Source organism: Strix aluco, chromosome 1 (assembly GCF_031877795.1).
Source record: "Strix aluco isolate bStrAlu1 chromosome 1, bStrAlu1.hap1, whole genome shotgun sequence".
In the NCBI taxonomy this organism is placed as follows: Eukaryota; Metazoa; Chordata; class Aves; order Strigiformes; family Strigidae; genus Strix; species Strix aluco.
Genome location: NC_133931.1, coordinates 136,808,151 through 136,827,802, shown reverse-complemented (window position 1 = coordinate 136,827,802; position 19,652 = coordinate 136,808,151).

Sequence of the window (19,652 nt, the reverse complement as noted above, 5' to 3'; positions counted from 1 at the left end):
ACTATATACCCTCTCACACAGGTGTTTTTGCTTGTAATGGAAAGCCTGTGTCATGCCGTAGTTACTTGGGTATTCTCAGCAGCAGATTTGCTGTGATTTCACAACTCCTGACCAGAAGTCACCCCTCTGGTGTGACCCCAGGAGGAGTGATAGGATCTCTCCCTCCAAGGATCATCACCGGTAATTCCTTTCCAAGGTCAGCATACCTCCTTTCTGCCTGTTGTCAGGATGTTGAACTCACAAGCCGTTCACTAGTGAAGCAGAGGAGAAGCAGCTGCTATAAGACTGTCAGCATTATAATTTTAGTTTATATCAGGAGTTAACTTCTGAAATAAGTCTTCTGTTATGCCTACTTTTTGGAGTTTGTTCGGTCCAAGACCAGACTGCAGTGTGGACCAAACTGGAGAGCTTTCAAATCAGAAGATGAGATCAAGCCAGGCTCCTCATGTGCTCACACCTCTTCTGACCCCTTGGGCCAGACTAGAACTAGTCTGCAGTAAAATGCTCTCTAATGAGCAGAGTGGAGAGGCTGGGTCCTCAGGAACAACTTTTTCTCTCTAAAGATATGCTCCTATTACAATCCATCACTTGCTAATGCAGATACAGACAGTATCTCAATTTCTTTTTGTGAACATAGATATACACTGGTGTTTGCTGGAAACTGGTGACTGAGCAGCTTTGCATGTGCATCTTCTATGCACAACCTTTCTCCAGAGCTTGACCCTACCATGTCCACCATCTAAGCATGGATGTTTCCCTCCTTGACTGTTTCTCATGACTCAAAGCAAAGGCTACAGCTTCCTTCCTGCGTGACAGAAGACTGACCAGCTGCCACACCTCTCTGCTGATGGATTGAAGTGTTTTCAGGCCTGAAGTTGCATTCCCTCAGGCTGCTACTGATGTACACAATTTTTACTAGGCAGGAATAAAGGGATTTAAGGGAAGAAAGAATAAAAGTGAATTGTCAAAGGAAATCCTGCTATTGGTTTCCACTATTTCCTTCTATTGTTGAATGTCACAGATGCTGAAGTATATTTCTACTGAGATGGGAATCCCACATTAACTATTGTCATCCACGTTTGGTCATGGCCAGAAGTTAAATCATTCTTCCTTCTCGTTTGAACAGCTGGAGCATACAGTGGTATTTCAGACGTTTCTCTGAGTAAGCATGCATAATACTTCCCACAGGTCACTGTCCTCTGAAATGGGCCAAAACAATTGAAATAAAAATGTTGAACCTTCCATAAACTCTCTGGCAGCTCCTATGGAATTGCATAGAGCAAGATGTTTGCCAAACCAAACAACTTGTATAAGTGCCATCTTTCTTTTTCTTCCCTATGTTTTTTGATTATTTTTTATGGAACATGGTTGAATTCCTTCATGATACTGTTGATTTTGTCCCTGATGAGTTGTCTAGGGAATTTATGAGAAACCTTTTCAATCCTGAACTACTTCTCAAATCCCTATCCCCTGAAGGCATTAATTCAGTGTATGGGGCAATCCCTGGTTTTAAATATGGTACCTAAAAGCGGGTTTAAAAACCTCATTGTAAATCAGCTCTAACAGTGCTGTGTCTCTAAAGGGAATCCACGGTCCTCCTCTGCTGACCAGACATGACATTATCCTTGCAGGCTTGATTGTATTTTCCCTGCTTGAACATGAATATCCTTTACTGGATGAATGCAGGTCCTGAATGTTCACTCTGATCTGCAGTTCTGCTCACAAAAGGAACAAGAATGATCCCAGTGAGAAATCACCCAAAGAAAGAATGCAAGTAATAACATTAGCCGTTAATAGTTGTCAATGTTCTGTAGATTCAATGAGTGGAAGAATAGAAAGACAAGCAGCAACCTAATTCATAAAGTGATATAACAAGCACTGTTGTTAATGAGTTTTTTACTTAAGAGAGGGAAAGAATCTAAAAACTGTCTGAACACGGCCTGTAGAGTTTTCCCTCAGAGGACAGTCTACTAGCTGTGGCAAATCTGGCAGTCCTCTGCCTCCCACCACTCCCTCCCCTACTGCAGTCGGCAGCATCAGGACATGCAGGGGGCTCAGCTGTAAAGGGATGTACTGTGAACAGCTACAGACTCCACCTATGCCAATCTCAGCCCTGTGGCTGAAATTACTCAACACATTGGCATTGCTAGAAAAGCTGGCTTCAAAAGTTTCCAGACCCGCCTCTGCTCTGGCGCCTTGTATCCCCCATGCTAGTGTTTGCCATTATCCTCAGGTTGCACTTCTGTGACAAATTAAACCAATCTGTGTCAGCACAGCCATGGTCTCATCTTAATACTTTGCTCTGGCTCCTCCACTGCCTCTCTTGTACTACCCCTGGCATGAAGAGTGCCAGAAAACCCTACAGAAAGCCCTAATAGCTTTCTATTAAACCCATTGAACCAGCTCCGAGTCATTGGGAACCATCAGTGCCAGCATAAGAAGGGTGGAGATCGCAAGAGAACAGGAGGGAGAATGGTGGCAAAGCCGGTTTAGATTGGTTTAAGCTGTTGAGAAACCTCATCCTCATTGCACAAGAACAGCAGCATCTGAGGTTACTCAGTGAGCTGAATTACTGAAATGATCTACATTTAAAAAAAAAAAAAAAAGCCAAAGCAAAAAAACCACCCTTCTCATAAAGGGTTGCATGGTGTGGCTGAAGGGGCAGCAAACTACCGCAGTGGGCTCACTATGGCTCTCAGTCCATTCCATAAATTCCATTGCCAAAGCAGTGAATGGAACATGCAAGATCAGAAGAAAAAAAAAAAAAGTTAAAAGGCCTTTTTTTAAACTGAAAGTTGTAGATTCTGACTCGGGTTAGAGGTGCTTAACTAGAATATCAAATTCAAATAGCCTGTTCAAAGTTACTGAACATATATGTAGATACTCTGAACTTCAGTCAACAAAAACCTGTTGTGCCTTTCAGGAAAGAAAATTAACTCTCCTAAATGTGTTTGTTAGAAATATCGGAATATAATTCCCCCTAACAGAGTGGTTTGAACAAATTAAAACCAGTCTGTTAGAGTGACAGCATGCTAACTTAACTTGAGATACAGTAATGGGCTTTTTGATGTCGTTCTATTTGAACCAGCTTCCCCAAACTATTTCCTACATTTCATTTTTATGTCTTCAATTATGTTTTTATGTCTCATTGAAATAAAATATCACCTTTATTTTATATTTTTAGATGAAGCACCACCTGCCTTGAAACATTTTTATATAAAATATTTATAATTTTGATAGAATTTTAGGCACCAGATCATGATGGTTATTTATTTATGTGAAGGATGGCAAAGCTTTCTTCCTTATCAAGCATACAGCTAATCTGAGTGGCTGAACAAATGTTTCCTTTATCTTTCTTTTTGGACATCTCTGTGTGAGGATAATGTCTTGTGTTAAAAAGCTGTGTTTGTAGTTAAATGGATCTCTTAACATCGTACACTTCCCAGGATAGAGAATATAGCAGTCTTGTTCTTAGTAACATGCTGCATCTTGTCCTTTTGCTGTTTATTAAAGACGGATGTTAGGACAGCAACGGGCTTGTTGAGTACTTATTTATGGATTTTACCCCTGGTTGTTCAGGGTCTGTGCATCTCTCCCAGTCTCATTTGTTCTGTTCCATTAGCACCCACATCATGTGATATTTTAGTTTCCACAGCATCCAAGTGAATTTCCAGGAGAGAAAACTACTGCATGGTACGTATCCTATAACTATGTTGTTTCGGTTAGTTTGTATGTCATTATTTCTTTAGTACAGCCATGCCTTTGTGTTTCTGTATATAGACCTTAAAGAAGAGTTGCCTTTCTTTCATAGAACAGTGTGGTTATAACAGCTCTACTCCCATTGGAGCTGACACCGGCACTGTCTAGTAGGTGTAGACATCAAAATTCAGGTAATTTCATGCCTTGCATCTTTTTGTTTAGGAAAAATAATAGATAGTCAAAACATTAGCAGCATCTTTAAAAGAATCACCACCATCTAAAATGAACAGAAGAGTGATGTGACTGATTCACACGCTCTGCAAGAATGCCTTCAGAGCTCTGAAAAAAATGGGTTTCAACACAGGGCACAGCCATGTCCTAAATCGCTTCCCTCATCTGTTCAGATGACTTCAAAGAAACCAATGAAATGCAAAAGTCAGTCTTGTGGCACAGTGAGCTGGAACTGATGCCTTCTACTGAGATTTATGGTTATATCTGGGAAAAAAAGAAGTCTTTCTGTTCTCTGTCCTAAATGAAGCAACAGCTACCCTTAGACAGGCTTATAAAGGGTTGTGGGTGCTGACTCCAGAATTCTACTTTCTTGGGGGGGGGGGTGTGGGGTGGAGAAAGAAGAAACCCTTAGTAGAGGTGAGGGAGAATGTGAGCATTTTGGTGTTTTGTATTACATACTTCTGTTTCTTGTCAAACCCTCCTCATTCTTGTTCTATTCATAGACTACTTTACAGGAAAACAAACTGTAATAGTTAGCATCTGAGGAATCCATAGGCAAAATAGACTTTAAAGGCTCTCTTGAACCAAAACCCAAAATGTACAATTTATTATGATAATTTGAATTAATGTACTTTGACAACAAGATTCAAAGTTGCAACAGTTTAAGTGGCTTGAATAAGAGAGGATTGTATTCAGAGTTTCTGAACTTCTGCTGTTCCCAGTGAATTCAGCAAGAAAACAGAGCTCTAGAGAAGGAAATACTTTCCCCACACCCATCCCCAGTTTACACTTGGGAGCAAAAAATCCCTCATAGATAACTCACAGTCTGTGCTTTAAACTTTTAAAGTATTGGATAGAAATCATGCTGGATAAGTTAAACTACTAGAGCTTCAGGACAAGAGTTTAATAGGCTCTTGGGTAGATCCTAAACCAAGGAATGTGTCTTGCAGGTGTCAGAGATTGGTAGCTGTGCTCTTGCCTATTCCATTGAGACAATTTGTCTGATAAAAAATAAGGGGGTCTTCTGGAGAATCTGTGAAAAGACAGTACCTTCTCAGAAGCAGTGGAGTCATTGTTTTATTTTATCTTCCTTTATTATTGGAATATTAAACAAGATTTTCATTATCTCTTTAATGTGTATTTTCTGTGGCTGAGTATGGCATCTCTAGAGCTGAAGCAGAGGTGCCAGATACTACAGTAGTCCTTAAATGTGTATACTTCCTGGGAATTATCCTTACCCTGTTTGACATAAAATTATCATTCCTAATCTTCATTCCTAATCTTTGTATTATTACAATTATTATAATTATGAATTATTAAAAGTATGAATAATATATTTTTCAAAGTTGCTGCTGCCCTGAAACATAAAGGAGTATTAAAAAATTTACTCTGACAGAAAATTATCTTAAGGCACAATAAAGCATACTTAATTTCCTATTATATTGTTGTATTTTGCTTTTAAATCATACTTGCTGGCAGCCCAGATTTATTCTGGGAATTTTCTGATTAGAAGCAACCAAGACAAGATGGTAGCATTCAGTCTCACAATGCAGAGCTAAAACTGTGCCAGCCACAACTGCATGAGCTTTTTTAAATTTAAAATGCTTGAGAACAGGCAGAAGAGAATGTAATCTCTGAAGTTCAACAAGACAGGCAGTTGCCCAAACCAAAATTCCTTATGCTATTGTGAAATCAAAGGTTAAGATGCTGTTCTCTAATTTGCTAGAAGTGGCAGTAAGGATCTTTGTTTCTTAAGTAAACTATCTTTGACTTGACTGAACTAAAATATGACAAAATAATAATAAAGGTGTTCCCAATTTGCAGCAGGACCCTTTGAGACTATGTTGTGTATCAGTGTATACGGGCATGTAGCTGTGTATGGGTGTATGCCTGCATGCACTATGAAATGGGGATGTGTTTGGAAACAGTTTTCAGGTGTAGCAGTTTTTATGATGCTTAAATATTTATGTAAAGTGAGGCTGACTGTGTTTTCTATCTGCAGTTATAACCCAGCGAGATTGCAAGCATGAAAAAACACACAAACAGTATTTTTTCTGCGGTGCTTTGACTCAGAGGCCTCTGTTGTCTGCTGCAGCTCTCCCTGATAGTTCTGATGGATTAACTTGAATAAAGGGGTCAAAATCTCACCCCTAAAGACTAGCAGACAAAAGTCCTAGACTGAACTGTTCAGTTTTTTATTGAACTTGAGCTGCAGTGATATTTTTCTAAAAAAACGCTTCCCAGAGTATGCATATATCAAAATATATGCATAAATATTTCACATCCTGAATTTTCTCTCTAAATTATGGCATGCAGTTTGCTTCAGAGGAGGAGGAAAGTAGTTGATGATGTTTAGATCATTAGCTGCCAAACTCTGTTTTTAGTTAAACCACTAATAAAGGAATTCTTTCTAGATTTTCCATGCAAGTGTTTTGGAGTGAGTGCCCAGAAGGTACAGTAATGTCTTTTTTTTTTTTTTTTTTTTTCCCAAATATCTTTGAATTGCAAAGCCTGGCAGGTCTTTAAGATATTCAATTCCTGCAACACCACTGTATCCCTAAGTTCTGAAGTTCTGTGTATCCTATGGTTGATATTGGTAGCAGAAATAACATGAACAGTTCTTGAGTGATTTTTGTCAGAAAAGAAAGTAAAGCAGACGTGGTTAGTATGACTAAACAGCTACTACTAAAGTTAATATAAAGCAACACAACATTCAGTGAAATATTCTCAGAACCAAAAAAAGCTCTTGTTAACATTACTACCTGGCTACGTGAAAGGTCCAGGAAGAAGTGATAATCCACCTATTAAAAAAAAAAATCACTGTTACTCAAAAAACAAGTACATGAATTTTATGAATGCCCCTCTCAAATTTAGAGAAAAAAATAATATATTAAGGCATGACGTTGAGAAGTTTTGTTTTTAACTGGAAATTATAATTAGTTTGGTGTCTGATTCCTGAATATAATGTCTACCTTTACAACATAGGATTTTCTGCATTTTATTGGGCAATTTTCTACTTTTTTACACATGGCCTAATACTGTATCCCTTGTTTCAGGGAGTGGTATCTAGCCATATAAATAGCTAGGATTAACTGCATGCCTAAATACTGAAGTGGAACTACTTGCATAAGGAGCTACCACTCAGTGGGAATAAACCAGAATTGGGTGTAGAATTATTTGTTTATTACTCATCAGGCAGAATTACTTGACCACCCAAATGAAGTCCCTGAGGCAGTATCTGAAAGCCAGCAGTAAAAAAAAACAGATTATGCTCTTACAAGTGGTCTTTAGAGTGGATTTTTTTCTTTAGTTTTGTTCTGGACAGCTTTTTTACAGTTTATTAATGACAGGGTTAAGAAGAGAGCATTTGAACTTAATTAGTGATGTAAGATAATACTTGTAATTACAGTATGAAGAGAAGCTAAAATATCTTGATATATACAAGTGACTGTATTTATTACCACAGTAATTAACCCTATAAAAGAACTTTTCAAACCAAATTCTTGAAGCTAGCAACAAATTTAGATAGCTTTCTTAAACTCTAAGAACATCACTGGTGCCATACAACTTTCTCTGAAATCAACGGAAATTTTGCCTACAACTTCAATGGAAGTAAACAGTGAAATAGTTTGGAAAACAGCATGAAAAAGTTGCCATTAGTGAGTCATGAAATCTGGAATCAAACTCCAAGGGAGTGTCCATGTCCTTCAGTCTCCATGTAAGTGTACAAAGCAGATATTTTTTACTTCTTTCTTTTCTAGGAGAATGATGAGATAGAAAGCAGTGTCACAGTATGTCCCCATATGTGAACCTTCAAGTAAATGTCCATGATGTTGGACCCAGAGCTCTGATTCTGCCTTCCAGCCTTTTTGAGCCTGATGTGTCTCATGTATGGCCAGAGATGCGGGTATTCAAAGCCTAGAATTGTTCAGACAAAACTAATTTACGGTCGTCTAAACTGTATCTCTCTCGTATTAAAAGAGCTAGGAACAAATTTGGCAGTTTTTATACTGAAAATGTTTTCCTAGGAAGTTTTTCAACAACTTGAACAAAGAAAAACTGTGGTTCATAAAATTTTGAGAGTCTTTATTGGAATAAGCATACACAGAGAACATGGGATTAGAGCAATTAATGACAACATAATCTTTCAGAGTGAGAGATCCTCTCTTTGCAAGGTATAATGAAAAAACATTTTCCCACACAAGATCCCTTGTTACTTAAAGGGTGAAAAATGCTCACATTGGGATAGAAGACAGGAGAAAACATGACTGGCATGGAGTTAAACCTCCTGTGAAAGTACTATGGGAAAGGCCACTTCAATAAGTGCACAATTGTGCAAATAAGGATTTCATCCACTAGTCTGCTATGGTTTCTCAGAATACAACAGCGGTTCAGTTTGAACGTATTGTGCATATATCTGAGTTCTGCATACTGGCTGTCAAGGCTCCCTCTTCGGACAAAGCCTTATTGTTTATTAAAATGTTTCATAAGTCCTTGTTGTGGGAGCAACAAACCTCTCCTCCCCACCAAAGTCAGATCCCGTTCAGAGCACAATTTGGAATGCATGTCCTTGTTAATTTAAAGTACAGAATAGCCTCTCTGTGGTCTGTGCTAAAAATCCATCTGAATGCAATGTCTTTCCCCTAAGCTTAAATGGGCCATGGTGTTTTGTGTCAAAATAAAAGCATACACTGACCCTGACCCTCTGCTCTGGCCAAGTTGTTTTCTGCCTGCAAGTGAAGGAGAATGTAGAAAGAAAGAATATCTTAGTCTACTTATTAGTGTCCCCTTTTTTTGCCCATAGTATAGGTATGAACAACCTTATTCAGGACTTTGCTAAATTTCGCTTAGCTGTGTCTGCTCCAGAAGACATTGAGACAGAGAAATACCCTTCACACTTTGTATCTACCATAAGCATGATCATTGCATGGCTTCTATACTGGGGTTGCAAAGTGGACAACACAGAGGTATTGTGCTCCTTCTTACTTGTCTGGGATTTTGTTTCTCTGTGGGACCAGAAATGCCAGAGAAACTGTAGTATAACAGATTTAATCCTCACATTTTCTAAGTACAAATTTGAAACATTCAGTTTCAGGTAGGGGTGTTATTTACTCATAAGCTTTCTGTAATTACTTAGCAATGACACTTAAGACTATTTGCATCATTCTGATTGCCTGAAATCCATATTTGTGTTTCTATTTACAGTAGTTAGATATAGTAAGTCATGAATATTAGACTTAAAAGCTTGTATCCATTGGTAAATGAAAGCTATTCGTGCATAAAATTGTTTCACAGGGAATCAGAAGCTGAAGAGTGGCTAAGATGTCTTTTATTTATTATTGCTAAACAAGACCACAAGTCTGTATCAAGTCACAGCCCACTGACTCTGTTACTGCTTACCAAGAGAACTGTAATTACTGTTTCAGCCCATGAATTAAACAGGTAAAGAAGTGGGATGTATTATCTCTTGGGTAAATGGCATTATAATTTTAAATGTTACAAACATTTTCATCATATTTATAATAATTTATTTTTCATAAGAAAACTATTTTGATTCTTGATTTCACTGTTTTATAAAGTCTTCTGATCCAAAACAATTCTGTAGATGGCTGGAGCTATATCATATTGTCTTGTCATTTCCTTGAGATTAGGACCTTTACTCAAGACAATACAAATTCAATCTTTTATTTTGGGGGGGGGGGGGGGGGGGGAGTGAGGTGGGAAAAGGACAAGTAAAATCCCTCAGTGGACCATACCATATATTTTGGATCAAACACTTAAACAAAAAGTTATAGCACTGTAGGGTAAAGAACCAAAAATATAAAAATAAAGTGCATCTTGGATAAATACACAAAACAAATTATTCTGCCCTTTCTTCTAAAAAAGAGTATTTTAAACATAAATATAAACCAGGGGTTTTCTTCTGAAAAACCTCAAACCCCAATGCAAGTACTTTCCAAAATAACCTCTGGAGTGAACAGCCCAACATAAACAACAATGGCCCACAAAAAGCATTTTTGTACCATTGATGAACTTTCCATTTTTCTTCAAACTGACAGCTCAGGAGAGCTTCCAAGTGTGTGGGTACCTGCAACATATCAGTTAAAGCAGGAATGGTGTCATGTATCCCATCAAAATGAGAACATAGTAACCTAAGCTCCCTATAGTCACTGACAGGGCTGTATGGAAAATGTCCATCATGGAAAGCTTGCCACATCTCAGCACAGCTTTCTCACTCTCTGACAGTGCTGTGTGACCTTCCAGTACAGCAAACGTGCAAGGGACTGCTCACTAGTGTGGGAAAGCAGCATGCTGTGCTTGCTGGTGAACTGCCACAAGACAAAAGGAAAGATTTCCTACAGGTTGCTTTTTTTTTTTGATTTCCCATATCTCAAATGTAGCATCACTGCCTGCTGTTTGTTTTTATGCCAAGAATTATATGATTTTTGATTGAAACTAATAGTTTTCACCAAAAATTTTGCCTGTGCCTTGCAGAAAGCTGTCCATCTGGCCCATTTTACTTCGAATGCGTAATCATTTGAGTGCTAAACACTTGCCACTATGTTGAACTGGGATTTGTTTGGCTGTCTGTTTTTTATATCCTTCTTTTAGTAACATTCCAGGACAGAGGTGAGCATACATGTGTATGAGTAAGTACCTGGGCAAACTGGGTGTGGGAAGGACATAGTCTCCAAGTTTCCATGGCAAAATGGTACTTTTGTTTTTAGTAGCTTTCCTACTGGAGGTAAATAAATTTCTTATTCACTGACTGCCTGCCCTTGCTGCCCAGCAAACCATGGCTTCTTACCCCTTTAGCATGGAGTGTGCTGAGGAGGAGTATCTGAGGGGTTTTTGTCTTTGTTTTGGTCTTTTGAGGCAAACCATAGTGTTTCTGCCTTTGTTTGGAGATCCAGCCACTACTGCCCCAGTTCCTTCTTCAACTCCATTCCTGTTTTCTTCCTGACATTTGTGTGGCCAGAGGAAGGAGAGGAAGGGAGGGAAGAGAGACCTGCATACCCAGAAACATTTAATAAATCACCACAGCTTTGTTTTCTGCTTTGTGTCCACACATTCATGAAATAAGAATCCACTCAGCACACAATGTTACAGGAATCTCCTGCTCTTCTACAATGTATACAAATCAACACAGGGGCCTCTTTAGTCTTTTTACTTAAAGGAAAATTAAGTCTCCATAAATGGACTGTTTCACAATTATTTAGCATCTTCCCCTGCAAAAAAAATCTTACACAATATGCTTTTTTCTTTTTTGTTAGGCATATTTGATGAACAAAGGAAGATTTTGTGCAAAAGTGATTTAAAATATTTTGTGAAAATTTCAAGCAAATTCACTGTATTTAGGAAAGCTTGTGAAAATAAAGTGAGAAATTAATTTATTAAATTAAATGAATTCAGTGGAGTTTCAGCCTAAAAGGAATTTGAGGTCATAAAGGTGACATTGCAGTCTGAGCATACATTTAACTGATGTACTGAAAGAGTCATGTACATGTCCAAAACACACAGCATAAAAAGCCTTCATGCTGCCTCTTCTCTCTTCCATTTACTGATTCATTTCTGATGACTGGCAGAGTTACAACATCCCTGCTTTGCCCTGCGAGGTACCAGTTATTCCTCCTCCACACCAGTGACTGTGCCCGTTCAAACAGAGCTCCATGTGCTCCACTGTAATTAATGATGACAGTTTTTCAAAGAGAAGGAGGGCCTGGAGGACGGGCTGCTCTACAGCCTTTGACTGTTAAGCCTTTTGGCTTATTTACTCAGGACATTTTTTTTCCACCTACGTATCTATTAGAGGAATGAGTCATGCTTGCATGCATGTCCATAATATTGTTTAGGTAAGTCATATCATTAAGTTCGGTATGGCAAGCCATATACAGATGTTTTCAGACTGTGGATGCAGGATTGCAAGCCTTGATTATTATATGAATATCCTTTTCAACATCTATCTGTATGTCTTGTACTAGAGTAAGTCTCCTGTGTTATCTGGGGCTTCCAGGTGTTACTACAAATATCACCACAACAACTCACTGCTCTACCAGGTCAGAACCAATTTCATATTTCTGGGAAGTGAAAATGACTAAATATGTACCCATCAAGGATTTATATTTCAAACACATGTGTTGCTTCTCCATCTAGCTGCCAAAAAACATCTCTGTGTTTGACTGTAAGGGATGCTGAGTAGTTTCTTCAAGGTCTGAATCTTCTCTATGAAATGTTGAGGATAATAATGTTGCCAGGTCTCAAGATAATACAGAATGAAGTAAAGAGTAAGCTGCAAGTTTGCCATCTTTCTCTAAAACAGAGAACTTCACCCCAGTGACACTGTGTTAGGTACACATAACATTTAACTTATCTTAGTGACAGTGTTTCTGTATCCTGGTTTGATACTCAAGGTTGCTACAGTTTTGACTGGTGTACAGAACTGTGGGAAGAGAATTGAAGAACATTGCAAATATTTACTATAGGCTTTATTAGCAATTAAACTTTATATTAGGCCCCCTTTTCTGAGTAGCATCAGATTATAAAGGGCCTAAAAGTTCATTCTCCCATTGCAAGAGGAACAGAGCATGGGTATTCCAGCCCCATCTATTTTATTCATATACAGGCTAGGACTTAGATAGAGGTGGTGAAACCAGACAGAGAGAATCCTTTTCTTTGCAAGAATGTCAACCTGCATTGCAATGCCTGCCTTACAGTGAGCCTTTCTGCCTCAAGAGTTAAATTCCTATTACAGACATGAAAGCAGAAAGCAAACTCCCCTGCATACAGTGGCCTTCCTAAAAGTCTGGCATCCCTAACTACAAACAGTTCAACATTTCTTCAAGGACTGGAATAATGCCCATACACCAGAAGAAAATTTTGTGAAATTTTGTATTATGATTAATCATACCATTAGTTTAGATAGATACCATCATATCATTGATACTAGCATTAAGAGAATTGTGTTCAAGACCTTTTAGCTTTATATCTTTCTACCTTAGATTTAATAAATTGAATTATTTTTAATCAAAAGTTATCTAGACTACAGAGGTGTTATGAGGAAAGTGAATGGTTTCTAGTGTGAGATGAAATTTATGTTCATCATCTCTGAGAACACAACAGCAGATCTTCATCATGGTGGCTGTTAGGAAGAGAACAAAACCTGGAAGAAATAAGATTATTTCTAGACTCTCTGTGCAAGAAATGGAAATAGAAAGGTAAAGGCAAAGGAGTTCTTTGTTGGCCCATCACTCCACAAAGCCAGGTCCAGTACAGTCCTAGTTGCCCTCCTCTGAGATCAAAGGCATGGGGATTTGAATAAGCTATGACCACACCAGCCAATAACACAGTGTAGCTGTAGAGAAAAACCTGCTGTCCTTCCCTCCCCGCCACTCTGGCACAACACAATGCCAATGTCTATATGTCTGCACTTTGTAAGCAGAGGTGGGCACCATCTTGCCTATTCACTTGCCACCAAACCCACAAAGTTTTACTCCAGGGAACATTGTTACAGAAGATGCAGTGTCACTATTTGCAATGTTCAGAACCTTTAAACTAAGAATAGGCAGGGTAGCAGAGGTTTTGCCCTAGCCAGGAAGAATCAGTGTATTTTTCATGTCATCTGTCAGCTTAATTCTATCCTGTTTACCACAAATATATTAACTGAAGGACAGCTTGCCCGTTTACTTTCTTTAGAATTATTCTCAGCTATCAGTGACAGCAAACCCAAATTATTTTTTGCCTAATGAAATTACAACTGCTGCCTGGGGCATTAGCATACAGATGGCTTGACTGTTCAGAAGTGATATGTCACATCTGCTGCTGAGAGATCTTATTATATATATTTAGAAAAAAATATATTTAAAAAGAAGCCATAACAGAGGAATTTTATTTGTAATTTCTACTATGGTTTCTTTTCTTGAATCAGACGTGATAGAATCTTGCTTTATGATACATAAATTTCCAGTGATACCTGCAATGGGATGAAAAAAAATCTTCTCTCAGAACTCTCTCAGCACTGGTGCCTTCTGTTCCAGGTCCAAAAAATACCTTTATTTTATTCTACTTTTCATGCTTATGTAGGGACCCCAAAGAAGGAACTTTGTGTTGGGAATTAGGATGTGCTCTGACAAGTAGATGAAGAGAAGAAGATCATACAGTAGTGTCAGCACAACCTGGTCATGGCTGTTGCATACAGTTCTTCCCCCATTACAGCTTCAGGGCTGATGTTTTCCATGCTATGCACTACATAGCTCTTTCTCTTCTTCTGCTTTTCAAACACATATATATGTTTGGACTCATTACTGGCATACAGAAATGTAAAATTTCTCACTGTGGGGCTACATGCTAATAATAGAGGCTAAGACTTCAACACTTCCAGTGACATGTCATATATTTACATTTTGCAATATTTTAAAGTCAATGCCTTTGAAATGTGAATGTTCCCGACAGAACAGTCTGATTACAAAGAGCATTCTTTCTGTAAATTATAATAGAGGTTCTTTCTGTCTAACCGGTCCCATACTCTCCCTATCACTCCAACATCTATTTCTGCTGAGAAAATCTGTCCTCATTTATGCTCTACATTCTCTAATATATCCAGTTATAATAATATAACCACATAATAGAATAATATCCAGATATAATGCTACATTAACTGGAAAGTTTTTTGTGAGAAAATACAAATATTCAGTGCAGCAGAGAAATGAAAAACACAGGCTCACTTCAAAAAAAGTAGTTTTTTTGCTTTGTTAGCTATGCATATCTACTAGTATATTTAATGATTTATTTCTTAATTTTTATAGTCTGGCATTAGAGTGACCTGTTTAATAAACAAGCATATAATTGTTCACAAAGGTACACCAAAGTTAGTTCAATGAACACTGAACACCCTAGTATTCAATAGAAAAGTTGAAAGTACTTAACAGAAGACACATCTTGGCTGAAAAAAAAAAAAATCATTTGTATAAATATCTTTTTGCTTTGGTTCTGGATGAAAAATTTGTGCTATTGTGTTCAAGGATAAAATCATATAGGTTTGGTAAACTCAAAAGGAAAGATTTAAAAATGATTGAGAAAAAAAGAAAAAAGTTTAATTTGAATAGATTTTTTTGGTGAATGAGAAGTTTCAGTCTAAATTTAGCATTTTATTCAGAAGCATCCTGCTTTTCTATAAACGGCTGAGACAGTGTACACACAGGCTTTCCTGAATGTGGTGTTTATTTGCGGATGCCAAGATATCCTTCAGACAAATATCTAACCCAATATTATAGAAAGTGGATGTAAAACTAACTCCTGCTGTCAAGGACAGCCAGCTGGCCCCCATGTGTTCAAGCCAGAGAGAGATTCAGGCTTGAGAGATGCTGATGGGTGGTCCATGCTTCCCAAATTGCAAAGGCTGTGAACATCTTCAAAATTCCTCTGAGAGTGGTTTTGTTTAGCAATTAAAGAGTTTAAGATTTGTGCTTTTGTTTGGGTTTTAATATGTCCATGAGGTAACTGAGCCCAGAGTGTCAGCACAGTCAAGGCACTCTATGAAAACCCAATTAAGTTTAAATGGTTTTAAGCACAAAAGCAAGAAGCCGTTTCTTGAGTGGTGACAACGCAAAGCAGTGAAGGAGATCAGGACACAGAAAGCTGAGATAAGGTTTTGATTTGCAGGACTCTCTATTCAAGGCGTAAAAATAGATCTAGTTTTGGGAGAGGCTGAGCACCCAGAACTCCAGTTACAGGAAACAACCAGCAGCCCTTGAGGATAGCTGGCCCATAAAGTACTGCAAGCTATGCTGCTGTGTTTTGCTCCAATAGTAGCAGAAGCCTAAAAATACCTATGTCTGTATTTTTCTTTTGGTTTTGCCATTGAATCTTTCTGCAAACTCAATTAATTAAATCTCCATGTCTCGCTTTCTAATGTAAAACAGGGTCACCAAATTTTTAAGGCACAGAGATCCTGAGGTTGGCTGGAAGAGCTAAAATATGTGTCAGAGAGCATTTTGTTAAGACTCTGCTGGCACAAGTGTCATCTGAGAAAATATAAGGGTAACAGAGATGATCAGACCTCAGAATTCATTTGCTTCTTCTTTGTGAAAACTTTCTTGCTAGTTTTAGAGCTCTAAATGTGAGGTGACATTTAACAAGACACAAACTGCCTTTTCAAAAATCAGATATCTTTCTGCAATCTCTTCTCAGTATCACAGAATTTTGTAGTGATTTTTATTCCTGTTGTCGAACATGTATGGACTTTCTGTTCAACTCTGCAACAACCATGGTCTAAAACATGGTGACTTAAATGTAGCTCTTATCCTATGTTATTTAATTTATTTTCTTGGCCTGAATTTACTGAACTATTATTTCTCTATAACAGGGTGCTCTGCTTTAAGTGAGAACTCCAAAATCATTTGGAATTGGCAATGGCATTGAATAGAAGTCACTGAAAGAAATGAAAGATTGTGGATTTACTTAGCTAGATGATGTTGCACAGCCTGGCTGTGCACTGGTGGCACTGCAGGAGAATAAGTGTCTGCCATGTTAATAATTTTAATACAGCCACTTTTGAGCTGCAAAGAGAACCTTGGAGAGCTACTCCCCTGTGTCCTGGATTTGGATGCCAGAAAGAAACTGACCAGAAACTCACTCAGTGAATCTAAAAATTTCTTGCTGATGAGCTCCTAAAACAGCTTTTTGCAGTATCTGAACTTGTTGCTATAAACTCCAGAAAAAAATTCAATTTTGTCTACAAATACCTATTAAATCATAAAACTGTAATGTTTTCACCTTCGTACAGTTATTTGATATTTCATAATTGCTCCTTTAAGTCTTCATAGATCACTCCAAAAAAAAAAAAAAAAAGGGCAAAAGCAAGAATGTACCTGTGGAAAAACACATTATTCTCTGTTGAATTAACTATTTAAATTTTTACTGAAAGTATGTTTGCATTTTATGCTCCCAGTGTTTATTTAACATTGCACTTTATATTCTTAATAGTCACTATTATAGTAATAATCTTTAACTTTTTATTTGTGTCTTTCCTTTATGAAGCTTTGTATGTTTTCAAACCTTCTGTGGCTTTAAAAAAAAAAAAAAAGATGGAAAAAACCTTCCTAAATGGGGAGGGAACTATCTTCTATTACATTGGTAATAATAAATTTTAATTTTCCATATACTACAGTGCATTTGGGACCTTGCATACAATAAGCTGAAACAGACTTGTTCCTTTCTGTCACAACTAAACATTTTTAGACTTCAATTTCTCTGTCCTTTATACAAATCTCTCACTACTCCTTCTTTTAAAATTGCACCTTTTACACACCTACTGAGATGATCTAAGAGGTGGTTGGTGTCTGTCTGATCTCCTGCTTACATGTCCTTCAAAGCAAAGGAATCTTGCTTCTCTTGGTTATCCACCATCTTCAGCCAGCTCTGTGACTTCTGGGATCAGTCCCTCTCCTAGCTGATGTTCTGATATTCTCCATACTAACATTTGCCCTACCCCCCCCTTCCTGCTTTATGTAGTTTTCCTTGGGCTGTGTCATGCCATTCTAATTTTCTGCTACATGCCATCCATTTACTTTCCCTCTGGCTGCAAAGCCAGGTTTAGTGAGCTTTGTGAGATCTATTTAATTACTAAAAACCTATGCAGTCCAGTAGTAAATGTAATATGCATTCCAGAAGACCTACAAACAAGTTTTACTTGGCACTTACAGCAATGAGGTAAGAGAATAAAATGAGTCTGTGGTCACATAACCAGACCACCAGCAGAGTTATGAGAAAACTAGACCCATTTTAATTAGGAAAAATGTAAAAAGCTTACATGAGAGCCATCATTCTGATCTTCTGTGAACCACAAACTGTAATTACATCAACTATAACTATGAATTTTCTTAGCTTTATTTCTCAATTTTAATATCATTATGTGAAACAAAAAGTTAAATTTGCTTGAGATTGCTTGAAGTATTTATTAAAAAAAATTCTTCCCAAAAAACCTGCAGGAGATCAGACTTGATAATCAACATGGGCTCCTTTAACTTAAAAATTAGTCCATGCCATTCTATAAATCTGTGCAGTATCTTTATGTTTTTAAGGCTAATTTCTAAGTAATTAGAACAGTGCAGCTTAAAAATTGAACCCTCTGATTTCTGTAAGTGGGGAATTCAGATCTTTAGCATCTCTCTGAACCAGTTATGTCCTGAGGAGTAATTTCAAATTTGATTTTTACGGTGATCTTATGCTAGGATGGACTGTGCTTATGCTGATTGAAGGTGATTTTTTATGATACAGCCAAATGCAATTTTCATCCAGGTAGTGCAATATTACCAGTGATGGAATCAAACCTTTGTTTTGGGGACTTGCTCAAAAGATGATGAATTTGATAGAAAGAATCTCAGATACCACAGTCTCTGGTATTTGATTCCATCAGCAAGATTATGGCTAGATTCAAATAATTCAATGCCATGTTAGAAAGCTGAAACTATCACCAAACAAGTTGGTATGTTTATGTGGCGTTATACCATATCTTGCTTGATCAGCAATAACCAGTTTGGGGTTCAGTAGAAATGTAGCTGGATAAACATGGTGTGATGCCTGAACTAGTTAGCCTCAAGATTGAGTTGTCTGGCAGTGGTGGATCGGTCTTTGCTTTCTTTGAAGGTGTAACGTTTTGGCCACCTGTTGTTTAGTAAAAGCATGGACATAAGTTTTCGAAGAGATGTGTGGTCTTTTCTCCAGGTACATCTACACTATAATCTATATGAAAATATAAAAGAAAATCTGAGAAACCTTTACTGGGGTATATTTAGAACCTGAAGTAGTGGAACTGTGAGACCTGAAGTAAACCTGGAGTGGAAAACTGACTGTTCTAGACAGGAGAAGACTCCCACAAAGATAGATGCTTAATATGGGGTGAGGGAATTTCCTTGCTTTACTGGGGGATCACTATTGGATAGCCTTTTGTGTTTACCTGTTTCCTGTGTAGTAGTCATGGTGGTACTTCACTGCCCATCTTTAATTCAGTAATTCAGTGATTTGGACACTCATGTGAATGTAAGATAATCAAACTAATTTACTTTTACTGCTTGCTGAATTTTGAGTCTTTGCCATCTTCCAAGCAAATGCAATAAGGTTGATGATAATTCTATCAGTGAATATAACTGCAGAGGAAGGGACAGAGAACAACTGGAAGGAATATATCTCTCTCGTTGAGGCTGTTTTATTTTAATTAGACATTTGCTGTCTCATGAAAGTGACTGCTATAATGATGCTCAATGTCACAAAACTCAGAGAAAGTGGAAATCTGGATTTCATTCTATCTGTCAAAAATCATTTAGGTAGGTCTACAAGATGGCACAGTTTCAAGAACAGGGACTGGGAAAACCGTGAAGGAAGACTTCTATTCAGGATGCTACAGTGTTTGCTCAGAAGGTATGCCTTTCTGGCAGAGCAGGGAGAGCAGTGGCATGGGTGAGAGATTTAGCCCTTTGGCTGTTGGATAAAAGACTGTTATTATAAAACCCAGCTTTAGATACATGCTATTTGTGTGTCTGAATGCTGGGCAGCCCAGGACTTCAGAAGCACTGGCAGTGGCAATATAGGTTTCTACCAGAAGTGTAGGGGTGAGTCTTGTGCTTCAGGAACATGCTGGATGCTCTGCACTGGTGTGGTGGATCTGTGGTGGAAATGCCAGCCTTCCTACACATGTGTAGGGTGAATCAGGATTTAAGTTACATATC